Consider the following 22,140-nt stretch of genomic DNA (forward strand, 5'->3'; position numbering starts at 1 on the left):
GTGCCCCCCCTCTGCCACTGCCTCTCTCTTCATCATCAGCTGCTGCTGCTGCTGGGGTCTCTCTGCTTTGGGGGGGAGGGGGGGGATCGGGTAGAAGAGACGGGAGGCACTCACTGCGCATGTCCCTCACTGATGGGAGGCTGGTTGGTTGAAGGCAGGAGGAGGGGGAGGGGAGGAAATGAGACGGTTTCCCAGAAGGCTATGAGGCTCTGGCGACCCGGAAGACATTGTAGCAGGGGGTAGAGGGGCGGGGGCGAGGAGTAGGAGGAAGTCGCTACTCAGTAACACCCTCCGCCCCCTCCTCCCTCCTAAGGGAAAGTGGAGGAACGGAAGTGGGCGTGACGGAGGCCAAAGGAGGTCACGTGTTGGGGCGGGAGGTGGGCGGGGTGGGAGAGGCGCGTGCGCGCGGCATGCCGGGAGTAGCGGTGTCTCCTTAGCAGCACCTGGTGAAGCTGTTCCGATCCAGCTGCGAGGCGAGCCTGTGGAACGGTTCCCGCTGTGGCTACATCTCGCTCTGCCCTAGTAAGGGCAGACTTTTCTGTGAGAGGTAACGTGGGGGAGGCTGGCCCCTAGTAGGGGCGCCAACGGTGAAAGGCGATCTAAAGGGCGGGGGGGCGGGGGGGAGGGCGAAAGGCTCTGGAGACTGGGAATGCGGGCGGGGGCTGGCTTGTGTAGGCCGGGCAGGCCAGAAAGCAGCCGGGCTCCTGGCCCCTGGCCTCCCTGCCTCCCCGCCGACGGATCCCGGGTGGGGCGGGGAGTCCTAGTGAGGCCGGCTCGGTGGCGGGGTGGCAACAGCACTCGGTGGTGTAAAGAGGGCAGCGGACTCGGAGCCTCTGCAGATGACTGGTGGCCGCTGCTTCAGACTGGAGCAGGAAACCTGTGCAGGGACGGAAGCTCCCCGTGTGAATGACCGCAACTCCTAGGGCCGGAAGCGAAGCTGCCCTGACTTCGCCACCCGCCCTGGAATCCTGGAGGGGCTTGGAGGACTAGCAGGCTGGGAAGCCATGGTGGAATTTCTCTCCGCGTCTTGCGTTGCTCCTGCAACAACGCCTGTGCCTGTTCTCAGGAAGGGGTGGTGGATGGTGTAGTCCTTGATATTGGGTGTTGCTGTTGATAGAGAAGGGACATATCTCAGTTTTCACCTTCTGCGGTGTAGATGAGAGATTTTTCAATGGGTATCTTAAGGGTTTTTGTGGTGGTTGTTTTGTTACTAGCCTCGGATTTAGAGCCTTTGGTTTCTCAATTAAATGCTATCTATTTTTGCTGGAAATAATGTTTCCCTCATAAGAATTAATTCCAAAATATTTAAGAAAGAATTCATGAATTTACATTAGTAAAGCTTTTTTAAAAAAATATGTTTTATTGATTTTTTACAGAGAGGAAGAGAGAGGGATAGAGAGAAACATCCATGAGAGAGAAACATCTATGAGCTGCCTCCTGCAACACCTCCTACTGGGGATGTGCCCGAAACAAAGGTACATGCCCTTGACCGGAATCGAACCTGGGACCTTTCAGTCCATAGGCCGATGCTCTATCCACCGAGCCAAACCACTTAGGGCTTAGTAAAGCTTTTTAAAATAAAACAGCACTGTTTCTTTTTCATACTCTCTTTATACAACTTAAATCATTTCAGTCTTTCAGTTGGCGTGTTTTGTAAAGGTACTTTGAAAGATTATCACCCATCTATGGTTTCTATTAAGACCAAGAATCTAAAGTTTCTCATACAGTGGGGCCTTGACTTACGAGTTTAATTCGTTCAGTGATGGAGCTCGTAACTCAAATTACTCGTATGTCAAATCAAAAAGTGAACGAGTGAGACACGTGATGCTGGGCTGATGTTGTGGCGTTCACTGTGACATTCGCTGGGCCAACTAGCGGTGGGGTATCTGAAGCTGGCTCGTAACCCGAATTTTAGCTCGCAACTCAAAGCAAAAAATCGGCCGAGAGACGGCTCGTATCTCGAAAAACTCATTAGTCGGGACACTCGTAAGTCAAGGCCCCACTGTATTTATTTGTGTTGGTGTTACCTAATCTGTAATGGGTCCTTTGGGGTAAACTATCAATTAAAGGTACTACCTTTTCTCTTCATTTTGTTTTAGCAGTAGACCCTATGCATCATATCCTAGGGCTTGCTACTTTCTGTGTGTGCTGTAATCTTGTCAAATGAAATAAAAACTAGAGTCTTGTACCTTAAAATTTTTTATATAATTAAACCAGACATTTATCACTTTTTAACAGAAAAATACCTTGCAAAGCAATTATAGTGCCTTAGGTAACAATTTTAAAGTCTTTTTGTGTGGTAAAATATACAAAAAATGAACAAATTATAGATATGCAGTCTAATGAATGCAGTGAACACTCTGTAATCATTACCAAAGTCAAAAACTAGAACACTGTTGGCCCTGGAGACATGTTCCTACCCCCCATCTATTCCTGATCATTCCTCCCTCCTCACTACTCTCAGAGTTAACACTATTTGGATTTTATGGGAATTATGTCTTACTTTTATTTCAACTATTTTTTTAACTAGCTATGCCAGCATTCCTAAAATAATATAGGTGAGTTTTGCCTGTATTTACCTATATGTAAATGAGTTACATATTATGTATGAGGGGCCCAGTGCACAAATTTGTGCACCTTGAAAGGAACTGTGGGCCTTGAGGCTGCAGTGGGCACAGGGGCGGGTCTCAGCCCATCCTCTGCGCCCCCGCCCAGCCCCTTCTGCCATGACTCCCGGTCCCTTGTCTGCCTACAGTCCTACTCCCGCTGCTGCTGCTCCCATGTGCTGATGGCGCCGGCTCTGCTCGCACCCACTAACAGCACATGGAGCTATTGGGGCTGGCGCCAACAGCAGGTGCAAACAGGGCTGGTACTGTCAGCAGGTGTGAGTGGCAGCTGCTTCCCGATCACCCCTCAGGAGCAGGGGGAGGTGGAGAAGCCCTCAGGGACAATCGGGGGCCAACAGCTTCTGCTCTCACCAGCTGACAGCGCCTAGCGATCGGTACCAGTGCCAGGCGCCAGCAATGGATGCGAGCAGGGCCAGTGCCAACAGCGGGTGCAAGAGGCAGCTACCAGCTCCAATTGCCTCTCAGGAGCAGGGGATGGTGGAGAAGCCCTGAGGGGCAATCGAGGCCAGCGTCAGCTGTGGGTGCAAGTGGCGGCTCTGGCGCCAGCAGCGGGTGTGAGCGCCCAGTGGGACCGCAGTGTGCAGGAGCAAAGAATTTTCAGTAACCACCAGAGGCTTGCCCTGATGACAGCGATTGGCACTCCGCCTTGGCCAGGCACCCCCACTCACCGGCTCCACCATCTCCTGGCAGCTGATGCCTGCCATGTTCTACACTCTGCTGGCAACGCCCACCATGTTCCACACATGCCCCCTGGTGGTCAGCGCACGTCATAGTGACCAGTTGTTCGGTTGTTCTGCCTTTCGGTCTATTTGCATATTAGGGTTTTATATATATAGATTATGTTATTTTCTCTCATGTTATTAATATATAACCATGTTAGTACATTTAGCTTGAGTATGTATATTTTCATTGCTGTGTAGTAATGTCTATAGTCTACAGTAAAAGTATACTGTAGTATTTTTTTTTTAATCCTCACCAGAGGATATTTTTTACATTGATTATTATTTTTTTAATTATAATCTTTTTTTTTTTTTTTTTTTTTTGGAGAGAGGGGAAGAAGAGAGACAGACAGACAGACATAGGTTGTCTCCCCCAGCACGTGCCCTGACCAGGCTGGATGGAACCTGAAACCCTGCTCTAACCACTTTGCAACATGGGTCAGAACTAGTGTGGTCTTTTTATGAATAAGCCACAATTAACTAATCTAATATTAATGGACATTTGGTTTGTGTCTAGTTTTTAACAATTATGGGCAGTGCTATTATGGATGTTTTTAAATGTATTTTTATGCATATAGCGTACAATTTTGTGTATGCCCAATTTTTCCAAAGTGATATATTAATTTATGCTCCCACCAGCAGTATACAATAGATACTTTTTCTTGACCATCCTGCCAGCAGTTGGTATTTTTTGATTTTTGCCAAACATGAATGTAGCTTTACATTATTGCTTTAATTTGCAGTTCCCTGGTTATTAATGAGGCTAAACTTTTTTTTTTTTCCAAAAAATATAAATCGGTTATGTGAATAGTCTAAGTATTTTGCACAGATTATTTATTAGGTTAAAAGCAATTTACCAACCAAATTGTTATGTTCTGTGAATGTCAAATAAACCCCAGATTTCTAATACTAAGTATAAAAACAGTGTAAATTCAGCTTCTTAATATATTACATGTTGAAATTTTAATAAGTTAATTTCACCTTTGTTATTTTTTAAACTAAAGGCCTGGTACATGAAAATTCATGCACTGGAGGCGGGTCCCTCAGCCCATCCTGCCCCCTCTCACAGTTCAGGAACCCTCAGGGGTGGGAGGCAACCCGGAGATTAGGGGAAGGCAACACCCCATCACACTTCTGCTGCTACCACTGCTGGCAGCACAAGCCTCAGCTGGCCCTGGTTACCTGAGCCTTGGGCGGCCCTGGGCGGCTGAGTAGCCACCATCCAAGGCTTGTCTGCGCCTTGGCCTGGCCCTAGGGCTGAGGGGACTGGGGGTCTCCAGAGGCAGGTATGCGGAGTGGCTAGGCCCGCCTGGGGGCTGGTCCTGCCTTGCTGTGCACCTGCCGCCGCAGCAGGGCTGAGGGGACTGGGCACCGCCATCTTTGAGGGCGGGGCAGTCAATTAGCATATTCTCTTCTTATTGGCTGTGGGCGCCACCATCTTTGCAATGGTGTGAGGGTCAATTAGCATATTCCCTCTATTAGGACACTAGAAAATTTTAAAGAACATATAGGTCAGCAGTTCTCAACCTGTGATTCACGACCCTTTTGGGGGTCAAGCGACCCTTTCACAGGGGTCGCCTAAGACCATCGGAAAACACTTACATAGTTACATATTGTTTTTGTGATGAATCACTATGCTTTAATTCTGTTCAGTTTGTAACAATGAAAATACATCCTGTATATCAGATATTTACATTATAATTCATAACAGTAGCAAAATTACAGTTATGAAGTAGCAACAAAAATAATTTTATGGTTGGGGGGTCACCACAACATGAAGAACTGTATTAAAGGGTCGCGGCATTAGGAAGGCTGAGAACCACTGATATAGGTACTATGTTTCCGTTTGGACAGCACAGTTCTCTATCATCATTGTTGACTTACATATCCCTACATATTTATATACTTTCAGTATTCTTTATTTCTTCTAATGTCTCTGAATTTTCCTCAGAGATCCTTTTCTTTTTTGTTTTTGTTTTTTTAGCATATTATTTAACTACAGATGTGTTCATGGCCAATGCTCTTAATTTTTTGTTTATCTTGCACTGTCTTTGTTTCACCTTCAATCCTAAAGAATGTTTTGGGGTGTATTAAATTGTAGGGTTATGGTTGTTTTTCACCACCACAAAGATAATATTCCACTGCTGTTTGACTTCCATTACTGACTTTGGAAGTCAGCTGTCAGTCTAACTCTTGCTGCTTTTGAAAGAAATCTTTTTTTTTTTTTTAACATTTTTTTAAAAATATATTTTATTGATTTTTTACAGAGAGGAAGGGAGAGGGATAGAGAGTCAGAAACATCAATCATTGATCAGCTGCCTCCTGCACACTCCCCACGGGAAATGTGCCCGCAAGCAAGGTACATGCCCTTGACCGGAATCGAACCTGGGACCCTTGAGTTTGCAGGCCAACACTCTATCCGCTAAGCCAAACCAGTTAGGGCTTTTTTTTTTTTTTTTTTTAATATTTAAGAAATCTGCTTTTTAAAAATGTTTCTTTTATCTTAGATTTTCTGCAGTTTCTTCATGAGGTTTTCCTGTTTTGGGTTCATTGGGATTCTTAATTCTGTGGATCAGAATTTAAAGAAATATACCTCTATTCATTTTTTTAAAATATATTTTTGTTGATTTCAGAGAGGGAGAGAGAGAAACATCAATGATGAGAAAGAATCATTTATTGGCTGCCTCCTGCACACCCCGTACTGTGGATGGAGCCCCCAACCCCTGCATGTAACCTGACCAGGAATCAAACTGCAACCTTATGGTTCATAGGTCCTTATTGTTTTGTTTTTTTTCTTTTAATCCTCACCCAAGGATATTTTTCCATTGATTTTTTTTTTTTTTTAGAGAGCGTGGAAGAGAGGGGAAAAACAGAGAAAAATATCAATCTAAGAGAGACACATTGATTGGTTGCCTCCTGCACAGGCCCTGACCAAGGAGTAGCCTGCAACTTAGGTACATGGTCTTGAATGGAATCAAACCTGGGACCCTTTGTTCTGCAGGCCGACATTCTATCCACTGAGCCAAATTGACTAGCGCCCTATATTCATTTTTACTGTTTCTGGCTACTTGGTAAAAGTTACAAATTTTAAATTACAAATTAAAAGTTGTGGCTTCAGTGGCATATCATTCATAGTTAGTTTCTTTTGTCTGTGACTGATAATTACAGTTTCTGTATTTTGTGTTTGCTGGTTTATGATTTTTCTTGTGTGCCTATGTGCTGGTTTTGTTTGAAAAATCACAGGAATAGTGAGTAAGTACTAGCATAATAATATCTTTGTCAAGAAGGCATGTTTTTCTAGGAAAGATGCTTAGGGATGCTACCAGTTCCAAATCAATTCATTTTCAAAATTTGGGATTTCTTCTGTTACACACATGAAGTAAGCAGGACTTTGAGTCATATGAGTTGTGTTTTATATCCAGTTCTTACTATACTGATGACACTGCCCTTGAGATCTCAACTTAAATTGTGTGATGGTTTATTTGAAACCCCGGGTTTGGTAGATCCTTTGCTTCAGTGTTTTGTTTTGTTTTTTGGTTTTGGTTTTGCTGTTGTTGCTGTTGTTTTTTACCATGCTCATCAAAGTCTCCAGTAGCTCAGTCTTACTTTTTATCTCTCAGCCTTTTTTTCTGGATTGGCAAAAGGCCTCAGGAAAAAGTGATTGGGTGTGTGGTTTATTTCTCTGGTTTAGCTTCTACTAGGTTTTGGCATATATTTCATGCTGCCTTATTTCTTTGATTTTTATTATGAAGGTTTTTCTTGACTTTGACAGGAGGATTGATTCGATCTGCCTTTACCATAAAGAAAACCCTTATCCTCTCTTTTGTTTTTAAATTTAGAAATTCATATCTAGATCTTTCTGGTTCTGGCCAAAATTTTGTGTTTCAACTTAAGTCATACATGAGTTTAAAATTTTTTAAGTTGAATTACCTTCTACAGTATAAGTAGCCAAGTTAATGAAAATATTTTCAGGTGTTTTTTTTTTTTTTTTTAAGTTAACAGTTTCAAATGTAAAAGAACATAAGCTTCAAGTATTGACTACTTCTACATCGTTTATTATTAAAAACAACTCATACCTATTTTAATATATATGTGTGTATACATATGTATATATAATTAAAATATATACATATTTTAATCCTTACCCAAAGATATGTTTATTTTAACAAGAAAGGAGGTTAGGAGAGAAAAACATCATTGTGAGCAAGAAACATCGGCAGTTGATTCCCATGTGTACCTGGACCAGGGACTGAACACACAACTTAAGTATGTGCCCTGACCGGGGAATCGAACCCATGATCTTTCCATATACGGGATAGCACTCCAACCAACTGAGCCACAACAGGCAGGGCAACTCATTTATTGCAAGTTCTCTTCTCCATAATATTTCCCATCAGAGTTGGCACCATGGTGGACCAAAATACTTGGGCCTTTATACCCTTACCTTGCTCAAGCCCCTTGAAGGGTGTATAATATTGGACAAGGTGGCTATTTCCCATCTCTAGGGGGGAATACTTTTTATTTTTTTGGCACATTCTTTTGCTATTTACTTCCATATTTCTAAATAACATCTTATATTGCCACCTCTTGATTTTTTTTTTCATTTCATTATTTGTTGACTTCCCACTATGGATTCTATAAATTGGATTTTTCCCCCACAAACACCCCAACCACTCCCCCATCGTTCTACAGATACTTCAGTTTTTCAATATTTATTAAATCATTTCCAAACTAACTGATAGTTGTCACCATATCCTCTCCATAGGTTCAGAAGTATTATTTTTATCAGGTTTACCATAATTGAGAAATTTATCCTGGAACATTCTGCTTCCAGATTAAGCCAGTTGCTTATTAATAAGGTTGTCCATCGTGCAGCCTCTATTGTATGATGGATCATCTGTTGTTTGTATCCCATGTAATTCTTTGTCTTGTATACTCCTTCTCTTTGTTTGGTCATGGTCTCCAGTAGCTATCTGAAAGGCTAATGTTTTGAGGCATTATGTTCCTGTAAATATCTGCTACTTTATATGACTGTAGTCTGGGTATAGAATTCTAAGTTGGGAATGTTTTTCTTCAGAATTGTGAAGGAATTCTTAGTTTCTTATATAAAATCTGAAACTATTCTAATTTTCAACACTTTGCATTTCACCCTTCTCTCCCCATGAAAGCTTCTGCAGCCTTTTTGTTTAAAGCTTATAGAATTTTCTCTTCGTTGTACCCAGTATTCTAAAATGTCATAGTCGTAAAATAAATGCACTTCTTTGTGCGTTCCATGGGACCTTTCCATTTGGTAACTTATATCCTTCAGCTCTGAGAAACTTTCTGATACTTTTTGTGTAATTTCCTTGCTTCTGTGTATTTTGTTCTGGAAGTGCAATTAGACATTGCCCTCCTGGACTTGTTTTATTTCTCCCATTTTTTTATGTTTTTCCAATTCTATGCTTTACACTTTCTGGGAAATTTACTTGATTTTTTAAATGTTTAAAGATTTTCATATCAGTTCTCATACTCTTTTGCTTACAATAGCTTTCTTGATCTCTATATTTTTTTCACAGAATCCTAGTGGTTGGTTTTTCTTTGTTTTGTTTTGTGTTTTTCTTTTCTTTTTATGGACTTAAAGTTTTTTTTGAAATTTATTTTTCTTTGCTTTATCTAAGGTATTCTCTTTGTATGTTTTGGTTTCTTTCATTTTAGACGTTTTCCTTAGCTCTCTTATGATCCTTGATTGTGTGTTCAAATTTTGTAAGGGTCAGTAGAAAGTTATCTCGGGTCTTTATGAACTTGGCTGGGACTTGCTAGCTATTGATGGTTCTCACTGAGGAAAAATTTGGCTGGGGCACATATTAGAGGGAAAAACCCTAATGTGCATTTCTTAGGTATTTGGAAACCTTTTCTATTGGGCTAACAAGAGTTCAATGCAAAGGATTTTTCACTCTCATGCCTCTAAGTCACTGGTTCTAGGATGTGGTTGTTACTAAAAACCAGTAGATGGAAGCTGCAGGTGCTACTGACCATTTGTCAATTCACTGGACAGCCTCCCACAACAAATCCTGCTCCAAGCTGTAAGCCTGATTGTCAATGCTTGGAAAAGCAAGTGAAAGCAGAGAGCTCAGGAATATCAATATTCAGTTTTTTCATCTGTAATGCCCTTACCTTCTACTGAGCCTGATATCCCCTAGTGTAGAGTTCTTCTTTATTGCCCTCAATAGAACCTCTTGTCTTTTGATGGAGTGGAATAAAGGCCTTGGTTTAATTTTAACTATTTTAGTGCTGCAGGTCTTTTGGAAATGGCTTTGTCAATGGATTCTATCCAAATTAAAACACTGGTTGTTAAGTGACCATGCTGTTATATGTTTCTTCTTTTTGGACAGGATTTGCTGATGGGACTGAATAGCTTTGCACATTTTACTAAGTGCTTAAATGGGAAAATAATACAAGCTGAGATTGTAAACTAAAAGAAGGTAGATGAAATCTGAAATCGACAATTGTTCCCCAATTCTTTTCTTTTAGGTTTACTCCCCCTTTTCACTCCCAAATCATGCCCTACATGCCTATATTCAAACAAGCATGTGTTGGGGTTGCTAGTTTTTCCTAAATTCTTTTTCCCCTTAATCTCACAAAAGTCTCCCAATCTCTTTCCCACCTCCAATAAAAACAACATAATTTTAGTAGTTTGCTACTTCCATGATGGATATGGGAATAGACATCAGTATGAAGTTTTGACCAAAAACTTGATGACAGTCTTGGCAAAGTTAAAGTTGAAAGGGTAATAGCTTTTCTTTTAATGTCTGTGGGATCAGTAGTGATGGTCCTCCTTTAATTTCTAATATTTGTCATGTCTGATATTAATCATTTGTGCCTGCTCTTTTTTATTGTTTTGTTTTAACCTGGCTAGAGGTTTGTCAGTTTTATTCATTTACTAGGGGCCCGGTGCACGAAATTCGTGCACTGTGTGTGTGGGGGGGGGGGGGGGGAGTGTCCCTCAGCCCAGCCTGCCCCCTCTTACATACTGGGAGCCCTCAGGTGTTGACCCCCATCACCCTCCAATCACAGGATCGGCCCCTTGCCCAGGCCTGACGCCTCTGGCCTAGGCATCCGGCCCGGGCAGCGGGGACCTGCAGTGGCAGCGGGGGGTGGGGGGGGAAGGGGGGGGCTGCGATCGCGTGGGCTCCGCCCCTGCCTCTGCAGGATGCCTCTGGCTGAGGCGTCCGACCCGGGCAGCGGGGACCCACAGCTGCAGCGGCCCCGTGATCGTGGGCTTCGCTTTAGGCCCAGGCAAGGGGCCCCTAGCTCCTGGGACTGCCAGCTTCGACCGTGCCCAGCTCCCATCGCTGGCTCTACCCCTACTTCCTGCTATCACTGGCCAGGGCGGAAAAGGCACCTGATTCTCCGATCATGGCTGGGGGGCAGGGCAAAGGCAGTCCCAGGGCCGCCTTTGCCCTGCCCCCCAGCTCTTAGCTCCCCCCTGGGTTTCAGATCACTGTCAGTGGCAGGGGGCTTCTTCCTGCTTTCCCTTTCACCTCCCTGCATTGTGCCTACATATGCAAATTAACTGCCAATCTTAGTTGGCAGTTAATTTGCATATAGCCCTGATTAGCCAATGAAAAGGGTATCGTCGTACGCCAATTACCATTTTTCTCTTTTATTAGTGTAGATGTATTTAGCTTTATCAGTTTTCATTTTAGGCTGAATGAGTTTTTCATGATTTCTTTTTGTGATTGAGTTCTTGCTTTCAATTTCATTGGCCTGTTCTCTAATTTTTTTTTATTCTTACTTTGGGTTTATTTTGCTTTTCTTTTTCTGATTAAGGTGGAAACTTAGATTATTGATTTTAGGTCTTCTTTGCTGTTATCATATATGCATTCAGCACTATAAATTTTCCTCTAAGGCAGCGGTTTCTCAACCTGTGGGTCGCAACCCCTTTGGCGGTCGAATGACCCTTCCACAGGGGTCGCCAAAGACCATCCTGCATATCAGATATTTACATTATGATTCATAACAGTAGCAACATTACAGTTATGAAGTAGCAATGAAAATAATTTTATGTTTGAGTCACAACATGAGGAACTGTATTTAAAGGGCCAGAAGGTTGAGAACCACTGCTCTTAAGGCCTGCTTTTGCTACATGTCATACATTTTGTAACTTCTATTTTAATTTTTATTTTATTTACAATTCTTTTTCTTAATTTCTCTTATTTGATTCATGTGTTTTATAGAAGTGTGTTGTTTAAGCTCTGTATTGGGGGATTTACTAGCTATTTTTCTGTTTATTTCTACCTTAATTCTATCATGGTGTTAGAGCATACTTTAAATAATTTCTTTCTTTCTTTCTTATTTTCAAATATAAGGCATTTGGGGGTTTTTTTGTTTTTGTTTTTGTTTTTGTTTTTTACCCAGACTGTGGTCTGTCTAGGTGAATGTGCCATGTCAGTTTGAGGAGAATATGCATTCTGTTCTTGGATGCAGTATTCTTTATATGTCAGTTAGGTCCTTTTGACTGGTAGTCCTGTCCAATTCAAGTATGTCCTTAGTGATTTTCTGTCAATTACTGTTCGAGGGATATTGATGTCTTCCAAGTACAAAGTGGATTCCTCAATTTCTTGCATTCGTATCAATTTTTGTTTCATGTACTTTGATCTTTTGTTGTTAGGCAGTTGTTAGGCACTCACACATTAAGAATTGTTGACTTAATAGAATTCACTCCTTTATCGTTTGTAATGCCTTCTTTAATCTTAATACTTCTCACTCTGATATTTGCTGTATCTAAAATTATATATTACTACTTCAACTTTCTTTTGATTAGTGTTTAACTGCCACCCCCCTGCCGCCCATCCCTGTACTTTAATCTGTGTTATATTTAAAGTGTCTTGCAGACAGTATATACTTAGGTCTTATTTGTTTATTTGCTGTGACAGTCTCTACTTATTAATTGGTGTTTTTAGCCCATTGACGTTTAAAAGTCATACTGACATAGTTGGATTAATATCTGCCACATTTATTGCTGTTTTCTCTGAGTTGCCTTTTTTCTTTTTTCCCCCGCCCTGGTCTTTCATTTTCTGCCTTCTCTGATTTTAGTCAATCATGTTATATCTATTTTTTTCCTCCCTCAGTCCATAGTTCTACCTCTTTAAAAACAAAAACAAAAAAACTTCGTTTAGTGGTTTCTATAGGGTTTGCAGTGTACATTTATAAGAAATCCAAGTCTATTTTCAAATAACACTGTACCACTTAACAAGTAGTACAGGTATCATATAATAGAATATTGCCAGTTCCTTGTAATAGTCTTTACTTGATCATTTATAAATTGTTAAGCATATCAAATGCATTCTTTATTTCTATTTTATTGTTTTTAATTTCTTGTATTTCCTTTTGATTTGTTTTCTAGAGTTTCCATCTGTGCTAACATTGCCCATCTTTAATTGCAGGTTGTTTGCTTTTTTCATTAGAGCTCTTAGCATATTGAATTCCCAGTCTTAATTTTAAAATTGTTGCCATTCCTAAGTTTTACTATGTCTTTTCAATCTCTTCAACGTATGTTTATTTTTACTTTTAGTGTGCCTTATAATTTTTTGATTGAAAGCCAGACAAGATATATTCTGGTATAGGAAACTAAAGTAAATAGATCTTTAGTGTAAGATTTTTATGTTCACTCAGCTCAAAGTTAGACTATCATAAGCTGTTTGGAATTTCCTTACGGATATTTAAAAATAAGGCCTGAGAGTTGTTCTTTTAGTTATAAAGAGGAGCTCTATTGATGTGATGGTATGGCACTTGCCTAGGGGAAGCAGTCTGTATTCCTGTGATTAGGTTTCAGTTTTGTTTTGTGTGTGCGAGAGCCTGTGCCCCTGGGCTTTGCCCATGTTCATGGGCACTTCTTAGCTTGATATTTGTGTACATCTGGGATTATCGAGTAAATTTCTGGAAGTGGAATTGCAGGCTTGAAGTCTATACAAAATTGAGGCTTCTAGTAATAAGTGGTTGTGCCATTATTGTATGTTAACCACAGCCTTACCAACTATGACTATTCTTTTAACTAAAATGAAACAAGCACAAGATCTGCATTTTTAAAGAGATTTACTTTATTTTTCCTAAGTTATTTTGTATTAACACTAGAATATGACTTAATAATTTTGCTACTTAGCAGCGATAGTTAATAAGGCAGAGGAATGTTAAAAAGTTTAACTTTTCAGTTTGCTACATTAATGTAGTAGAGCTTCATCTATAAACTTTCTTTTTACTCTTTGTCCAGTTTTATTAATGAAGGTTTTATCAAGTGCATAAAACAAAGTAAAATGGCCTGCATATTTATTTTGATACTGGAACTGTTTAAATTCTTCTGAACCCTGTTTTGAATGTTTGGTTAAAAATTAAATTCCCAAACCACCTGGGGCTGTTGCCATTGTTGTGCATAGTTTTGAACACCCTTTCTAGTTCTTTCATGATGACTGATTTGTTGAGGTTTTATGCCTCTACTTTTCATGCTATTTATTATTTATTTTATTAAAAATTACTTCATCAGCCCAGCTGGTGTGGCTCATTGATTGAATGAGGAGGTTACGTTTTGATTCCAGGTTAGGGCACATTCCCAGTTGAGTCCCTTCCTCTCTGAAATCAATAAAAATATTTTTAAAAATTACTTCTTCAGTTTTGTTCCTTGGTCTTTATTCTTTGTTATGCACTCTTTTGTTACCTTTATTCCTTTTCTAGCTTTATAGGTTACATGTTGCAAATACTGTATATTTATTTTTTTTATTTAATAAGTTGGTAAATACTAAATACTTCTGCATGGAGTTACAATTTTGTGTAGGTATTCCTCACCTACCAAGCAATTCTAGGACACTGGTGTAGTGTTCTAAATCCAACTTAATTCTGAAATTGTTTACCTGGAGATAGCATAGATTCAACAAATAATGGGCTCAGTTCCACAAGACTGTCCCCCTCTCCCAACCCCTTCAGATACCAGTCGCAAGTCAAATTTGTCATTTGTGTTTCTGAACAACACATTTAAACTACCCACTCATTGCGTTCGATTAATTTGCTAGACTGGCTCAAAAAATTCAAAGAAGCATTTTATTTACTAGATTACAGTCTATAATAATAAAATCATAATATGCTAATTAGACCAGATGTCCTTCCAGACATCCGTCTTTCTGGATGCTGCAGCGGCGGGCAGGAGCCACGGCAGAGTCGGAGGCGGCGGGGGCCAAAGCCCTTGCACAGATTTTGTGCATCGGGCCTATTTCGTGCATTGGGCCTCTAGTTTATTATAAAAGGACTAGTGGCCCAGTGCACGAAATTTGTGCATGGTGGGGGGGTGTCCCTCAGCCCAGCCTGCACCCTCTCCAATCTGGGACATCCCTCTCACAATCCCGGACCACTGGCTCCTAACCGCTCGCCTGCCTGATTGCCCCTAACCCAGTGGTCGGCAAACCGCAGCTCGTGAGGCACATGCGGCTCTTTGGCCCCTTGAGTGTGGCTCTTCCACAAAATACCGACTTATGCACATGGGTCACGAAGTTTCAATCCCACTGTATGTGCGTGCCCACACATGGTATTTTGTGGAAGAGCCACACTCAAGGGGCCAAAGAGCCGCATGTGGCTCGCGAGCCGCAGTTTGCCAACCACTGCCCTAACTGCTTTTTCCAGCCAGCCCGATCACCCCCTAACTGTTCTCCTGCCAGCCTGATGGATGCCTAACTGCTCCCTTCTGGCCCGATCACCCCCTAACTGCTCTCCTGCCAGCCTGATTGATGCCTAACTGCTCCCTTCTGGCCTGATCACTCCCAACTGCCCTCCCCTGCTGGCCCGATCACCTCCAACTGCCTTCCCCTGCTGGCCTGATCACGCACAACTGCCCTCCCCTGCCAGCCCAGTCGCCCACAATTGCCCTCCCTAGCTGCAACCCACCTCCTCCGCTGGGACCCGTCTCCTCTGCGCAAGGCGGTGGAGATGCGGGGACTGGCCTCCTCTCCACCGTGTGGAGCCACGGGACCCCCAGGCCTCACCGCCCGGAGCAGCCACCAGGCCCCGCCTCTGCTGTGCACATGAACATCTTGTGGCAACGTTGAGCGCGAGGGCCATCTAGGCTTTTATAGATATAACTCAGGAACAGCCAGATGGAAGCGATGCATAGCAGGGTATGGTGAAGGGGCATGGAGCTTCCATATACTTTCAGAGCATGCCACTCCCCGATATCTCCACTTGTTCACCAACCCAGAAGTTCTTCAAACCCTTTGGGATTTTTATGGAGATTTCACACAGGCATGATTAGCCAATTTCACTTTCTCAAGAGAATGGGAACAAGGCTGAAAATTCCAAGTTTCTAATCATGATTTGTTTTCTTATGACCAGTCCTCATCCAGACCTATCCACAAGCCCACTAATTATCATCTCAAATGGAACAAAAGACACTCCTATCACCCAAGAAATTATAAGCATTTCAGGAGCTCTGTATCAGGAACCTGGGATAGAAAGCAATGTATATTTTCTATTTCAACAAATATAGGCATGCACACTTAATGAGGGGGATACGTTCTGAGAAATGCATCTTTAAGTGATATCCTCATTGTGCTAACATCATAGAGTGCACTTACACAAACCTAGGTGGTACAGACTGCCACACAGCGAGGCTATATGTTACAGCCTGTTGTTCCTAGGCTACAACTCTACACGGCATGTAACTGTACCAAGTATTGTAGGCAGTTGTAAACCAATAGTAGTAAATATTTGTATATCTAAACATATCTTAAATATAGAAAAGGTACAGAAAAATGATAGAAAAGATAAAAAATTATATACCTATCTGAGGTGCTTACCGTGAGTGGAGCTTGTAGAACTGGAAGTTGCTCTGCATAAGTGAGTGAGTGATGTATATACTTTCACACTACTATAGACTTTATAAACATATGTGAAAATGAGGGTGTTATGTTTGGTGATCTTGATAAAAAGTGAGTCTGTAATTTCTATGAAGACACTTTGGATATTTTGTTACCTTAAAGTCATCATGATGAGCAGTTTCTTGAAATACAAAGAATACCTTAAGTTTTTTTTAGTATTTTCCTGGTTTGAAGTCTGAAAAGGATAAAGTTTTCCTCTGTATTGCATGATGTTATATAAGAAAAAACTCTTAAGATATTTTTTTAAAGCATTAATAAATAAAAACTTAGCATTCCCCTAAAACACATCCAACTATTTTAAGATCTTACTACAGTATAAATGTTTAAACTCAAATGTCTGCCTTGGCAGTTACCTAAGCATGAGGATGGGGGCCAGAGGGTGGAGGGGGGGCGGTGGTGGTGGTGGTGGTGGTGGTGGTGGTGTATACATTAGTAAGCACAATTGGAGAACATAATTTATTTGGCTCTAGTATTCAGATTGCAGGAATCTGGCCTCTTTATGTTTCCTGCACAAGCTGAAGAGTCTCATTAGAAACTATATACTATTAAAGTTTTGGGGGGAAATTCTGCGATTTTGCATTCACATTGATAATTTCTATAAATTCTCAAATGGTTTCTCTCTAAGGCAATGCTATTTTAAGTGTTTTCCTTCCAAAAATAGTTTAATTAACATTTGCTAATTAATTCACTGGGGTTGTAGCATGTCATATTTACATAACTGTGTAAGCATGTCAAAAGAAAAAAATTATTTAAATAATGGTAAGGATTTTATTCAATTATTCTCAAATGAACATATGCCCTGGAGTAATTGCTCTTGTAAGAAAGTACAATACAGTACATTATGAGTTCAGGGCTCTTAACTCTAATATTTACCTTGCTACATGCAAATGCTCCTTAATTCTAGCTGGCTGAAAAACAAGTTAAATATATTCTTACCTCAATGTTATCTCAAAAACCAATAACTGATCACACACAACTGCCCTCCCCTGCCGGCCCGATGGCAACATCCATGGAAAACATGGAAAGCATCCAAAGATTTCTCCTAAAATACCTTTTGTTTTACATTATTTGCTTATCTCATCAAGAGTATTTTTCTAACCAAAGAGAGGCAGAGTTCTAGCCTTTTGTCCATTCTTACTCTTTGAACAAAATGTCTACTATTCAGAATTAGACACTAGGTAAATAGTAGTAGAATTTGTTTTTATGTAATGGAGGCTTATAGTGATATTATTTTGAATATTTCTTTAGTCATCATCAGAGAGTAGTGTTAAACACTTTTATATTAATGGACCAAAAATTCTTGTCACAAAGTAATACTGCCCTCTGCTAGGATTTCAGGTTTTTATCCCCCTTACTTCCACTTAAGCTATTGAAGAAAATAATGTTTATTTGTATGTTTTTAATTTTAATTTCTATTCACTGATTTTAAAAGAATTTTTAAGTAGTCTGTTAGTAAATTTAATCTTCTCTCGTGTAAATTGTTTTTGGCAAACTGTTTGGAAAGTTGTATATTTTTATATTTTTAAATAATGGACATAAAACCCATTCATACTCTTTATAGAAATGTCTGTTAATAGATTAAATAGTCCTTTTTATGTGTTACGTGTAAATATGTGAGAATTTTTATAAGTTGTTAGAAATAAACTCAGTGGTGGTTGGTTTTCAAGGCAAGGCATTTAACCCGTAATGGAAAATTACTGGTAGATTGCTTGCATGGTGGCTTGTGGACTTGACAAAGTTCATGCACCTGGAAAGTCCTCAGGGCAAACAGGATATTGGGGAGGGACCAACTGACAAATGAACTTAAACTGGGATGGGAAAAGAAAGAATACCCTATAAGGAAATAATGAAACTTAGGTGACATCTGGGAAGATTTTACACCCATAGTACTCAGCCAATGAGGAACCAGGGAGGGACCTGTGCACTAGGGAATAAAATGCTCTTGTAACTGCTTTGGGTGTGCCTTCCCACCAGATATCTGATCTTGCAAGACCGACATTAAATGCCTTGCTTTTGCTGTACTTAGTGTCTCCATGTCCATTTTTAAAAATTTTTTGGACTGGTGAGTATATTTCTAACATAGGTTTCTTTCTTACATTTGTCTTAAAGTTCTACATAAGGGATTTTTTTTTAATACATTGATTTTTTTTTTTTTACAGAGAGGAAGGGAGAGGGATAGAGAGTTAGGAACATTGATGAGAGAGAAACATTGATCAGCTGCCTCCTGCACACTGCCCACTGGGTATGTGCCCGCAATCAAGGTACATGCCCTTCACTGGAATCGAACCCAGGACCCTTGAGTCCGCAGGCTGACGCTCTATCCATTGAGCCAAACTGGTCAGCGCGGGATTTTTTTTTTTTTAAATTTTATGTTTATTTGCTAAGCAGAATGCTTTTGACAGGCAACTGCTGTTCATTACAGGAAAGATCTGCAATTTATTGAGACACCTGCATTATTTTACTTTTATTTAAAACACTGAAACAATACCTTTAAGTTTAACCAATCACCTGGATTTATAAGTAAAAGTTTTGAAATATTCTCTTTACCTGAGAGGGTTATTTTGTACCAACTATCTTGGAGTCCATTGATATGCAGGGTAGGAAAAACTATTGTATCTTTGACCTACTTGAACAACTTTGAAACTAATAGGACTGAGGCTTCCATCTAATTTTCCATTCTCCTTAAATTGTCACTTCACTGAGCCCCTTTACTTGGAATATAAGTATACTTCTATAGGGCTTGGTTAAGGTGTTCACTGAAGTTAGTTTGCATTAACCAAAAAAAACTAATAAAACTAGCCAAAGATGCAAAGCTTCATTCAAAAGGCAGGTCATTTCATGGTACTTAATAAGATTTTTAAAAAACTTGAGGAGGTAGGGGGGTAAGAGATCAACTAAAGGACTTGTATGCATGCATATAAGCATAACCAATGGACATAAGACACTGGGGGATAGGGGAGGCTAGGGGACTGTCTAGGGCGGGGGGATAAAATGGACACATATGTAATACCCTTTGTAATACTTTAAGCAATAAATTAAAAAAAAAACTTGAAAAAATTTTATTCTGCCTACTCTAAAAGTATATTTTTATTATTTAGCTGAAGTACTTGGTTCTTTTTCTCAGTTTAACCCACCAATTCCATTTATTTATTTATTTATTTTTGCTTTAAAGTAGTAATAGGAAAAACAATGAGATATGTATAAATATATATTTGTGTGGGTATATGTGTACTAATATGCATGTCTATGTATGTATGAGTATGGCAAGTTGTTCCTGCTTTTTTTAACTGACAAATACTATGGAGAAGTTTGTAGAGGATCCATTTTGGTAAAAAAAAAAAATATGTGTGCACACTCATACCAATAGTGATATTGCTTCCATTCATTTTTCTGAATTTAACCAAATAAAAGTGAGAATTGCTGAACTTTGAATATTGAGATGATCTAATGTTTAAAAAGTTCCTTTTCTATACTGCATATTTTAATTTTAAACAGTATTTTCTCCCAGTTATTAATACTGAAGAAATTAGTACTCTTATGCATTCACTACAGTTACGTTGCATAAATATTTTTACATTATTAAGATTTATATTTACCAGCTGTTCTATAACTATAAATTTTATAGTTGTTTAGTTTTAATTATTTAATGGATTCAGAGCTCACCACCAACAACCATACCGTGTGTGTGTGTGGGGGGGGGGGGGGGTTCTAAACAGCTGGATTTCATGATTGGGTTCCCTCACCAAAAGTTCATTTACTGAATCTAGTCTAGTTTAAAGAGGTTGTTATCTTTATATGTGAATGAAATCTTTACTACGTATGAGTCTTTAAACTTTCTCTCAGAACGTTGAAAATATTATTTCATTGTCTTTCAACATTTATTTTTTTTACCATGTAGGTTTTAGTCTGCCTGGAGGCCTGATGAATTCTTTCTTTAAGTTTAAAATGAAACAACTGAATTATGATTGTTTGAGTTTGCTTCTCTCCTTATGTGACATTTTTTGAGAATTTCTGGGCTTTTGACAGTGGGATTAAAATTGGAAGTTTTGCAGAACTCTTCTAGATTTTTCTAGCCTTTTATTTTTTTGTGGTGTTAACGTTTCACTTTTTCTTTAATTTTACTATGACTTTTTTTTCAGAGATTTATTTTGGCAAAATATACATTACAAAATTTATCATACACATAACATAAAATTTACAATTTTAAATGTACAGGTCAGTGATATTAAATAGATTCCTTACTGTTGTGCTGTCATCATCACCATCCATCTCTAGAACACTGTTCAACTTTTAAAATTAAAACTCTATACCCATAAAAAATAATTCATCATGCTACCCTGCCCGTCAACCCCTGGCTACCAAGATTCTGCTTTTTGTCTAGATTTTTGACTATTCTGAGTATTTCATGTAAATGGAATTATATAGTGTTTGTCTTTTAGTGACTGGTTTAATTTTCATACATTTGGTCATAAATTTAAAATGTGTTGCCAGATTTTCCAGACATGCTAAAACTGGCATTAACAATAGCAACTTTGAAACAAGTAGGGAGAATAATCCAAATCACTGCAAAATTATAAGCCAAGAAATGGAGGATTATTGGAGTATCCTATATAATAAAAGGCTAATATGTAAATTGTCCGAATGGTGGAATGACTGGTCGCTGTTACGCGCACTGACCACTAGGGGGCAGATGCTCAACGCAGGAGCTGCCCCCTGGTGGTCAATGCGCTTCCACAGGCAAACGCTAAGGATATCCAACTGCTGGATGTCTGATGGGGAGCTGGCCTAAACTGTCAGTTGGACAACATCCCCCGAGGGCTCCCGAACTGCAAGAGAGTGCAGGCCAGGCTGAGGGACACCCTCCCCCCTTGTTCACGAATTTTGTGCACAGTAAGCTGGGAAACTAGTCATTCCTTTTAAATGATGTTAGGGAATTTGGAATTTAGATTTGGGGGGTTGGGAAAGGGTTTTTATGAGAAAGTGTTATCATAAATGGGTTAAGACTTGGATACCAGTAAAGAAGCTGTAGATATCCGGGCAAGAAATAATGGTGATATGAAAGTGGGATAGAGACAACTAGTAACAGAAGTGGTTTGAGTTGAAATTTTTGAGACAGTAGCATAGATCAATTGTTACTTGAAAGGCTGAGATTGATTATTAGGTTTAATCATTCTAACAAAACAGTTTAGAGAGAAGGACCTATTGGAAACTGATAATACAGCAATTGTAGAACTAAAGCAGTAATATCAGGGTGAATCATTCCCTTAAACTTACCCATTTCACTGCCCCTTGCAATAGTATGAATACGTAATAGTAGGTTCTACCAAAATTTTAGTCACTTAGGTTTATATTGGATACCAAAATGAGAAATCACTTAGTCCTGCAGAGACATTCATCTCCTCTTACACTTTATGTCTAGTTCTACTATTTTAGAATAGTAAGTAAAATTATAGTATAGAAAGCACAATAGGAAGTAGAAGGAGTCCCAAGATCGATTGGTATAATTTGAAGAAAAATTCAACCAAACTTACTCTAATAATCTATTTGCATATAATAAAGATTTGCTTGGACCACTATTCACTATTTTGGTCATTAAGTAGTTTTTAAAAGCCATAAAATTAGAATTCTCTTCTTAAATTTTTAATTTTGAAATCATTATAGACTCACAGAAGTACATGGAGGAGTCCAGTAAATCCTTCATCCAGCTTCTCTTAAGGGTGACAGCTTATGTAACTCTAGTGTAATATTTCAAAGCAGGAAATTTGCATTGGTATACCACTCACTGGTAATAGACTAAAGACCTTATTCAACTTTTAGCAGTTTTCTCCTGAACTCATTTTTGTGTCTGTGTCTCTGTGCTATGATCCCACGTATAGATTTGTGTGACTACTACCACAA

At 39.7% G+C, this 22,140-nt stretch overlaps 1 protein-coding gene across 2 annotated transcripts in view; it reads left to right on the forward strand.

The window, feature by feature from the left end:
• Window positions 1-312: 312 nt before the first annotated feature.
• The window catches only part of ORC4 (origin recognition complex subunit 4), a 62,550-nt gene continuing 40,722 nt past the window's right edge, over window positions 313-22,140 (forward strand). The window contains exon 1 of one of the 2 annotated variants that reach the window (XM_081096411.1): window positions 313-547. The gene's annotated coding sequence lies outside the window, so the exon portion shown is untranslated. The remainder of the gene's footprint in view (window positions 548-22,140) is intronic. The other variant, XM_081096412.1, reaches the window with a different exon arrangement.

This window comes from Myotis nattereri (assembly GCF_964212035.1).
Source record: "Myotis nattereri genome assembly, chromosome: 7".
Taxonomy (NCBI): Eukaryota; Metazoa; Chordata; class Mammalia; order Chiroptera; family Vespertilionidae; genus Myotis; species Myotis nattereri.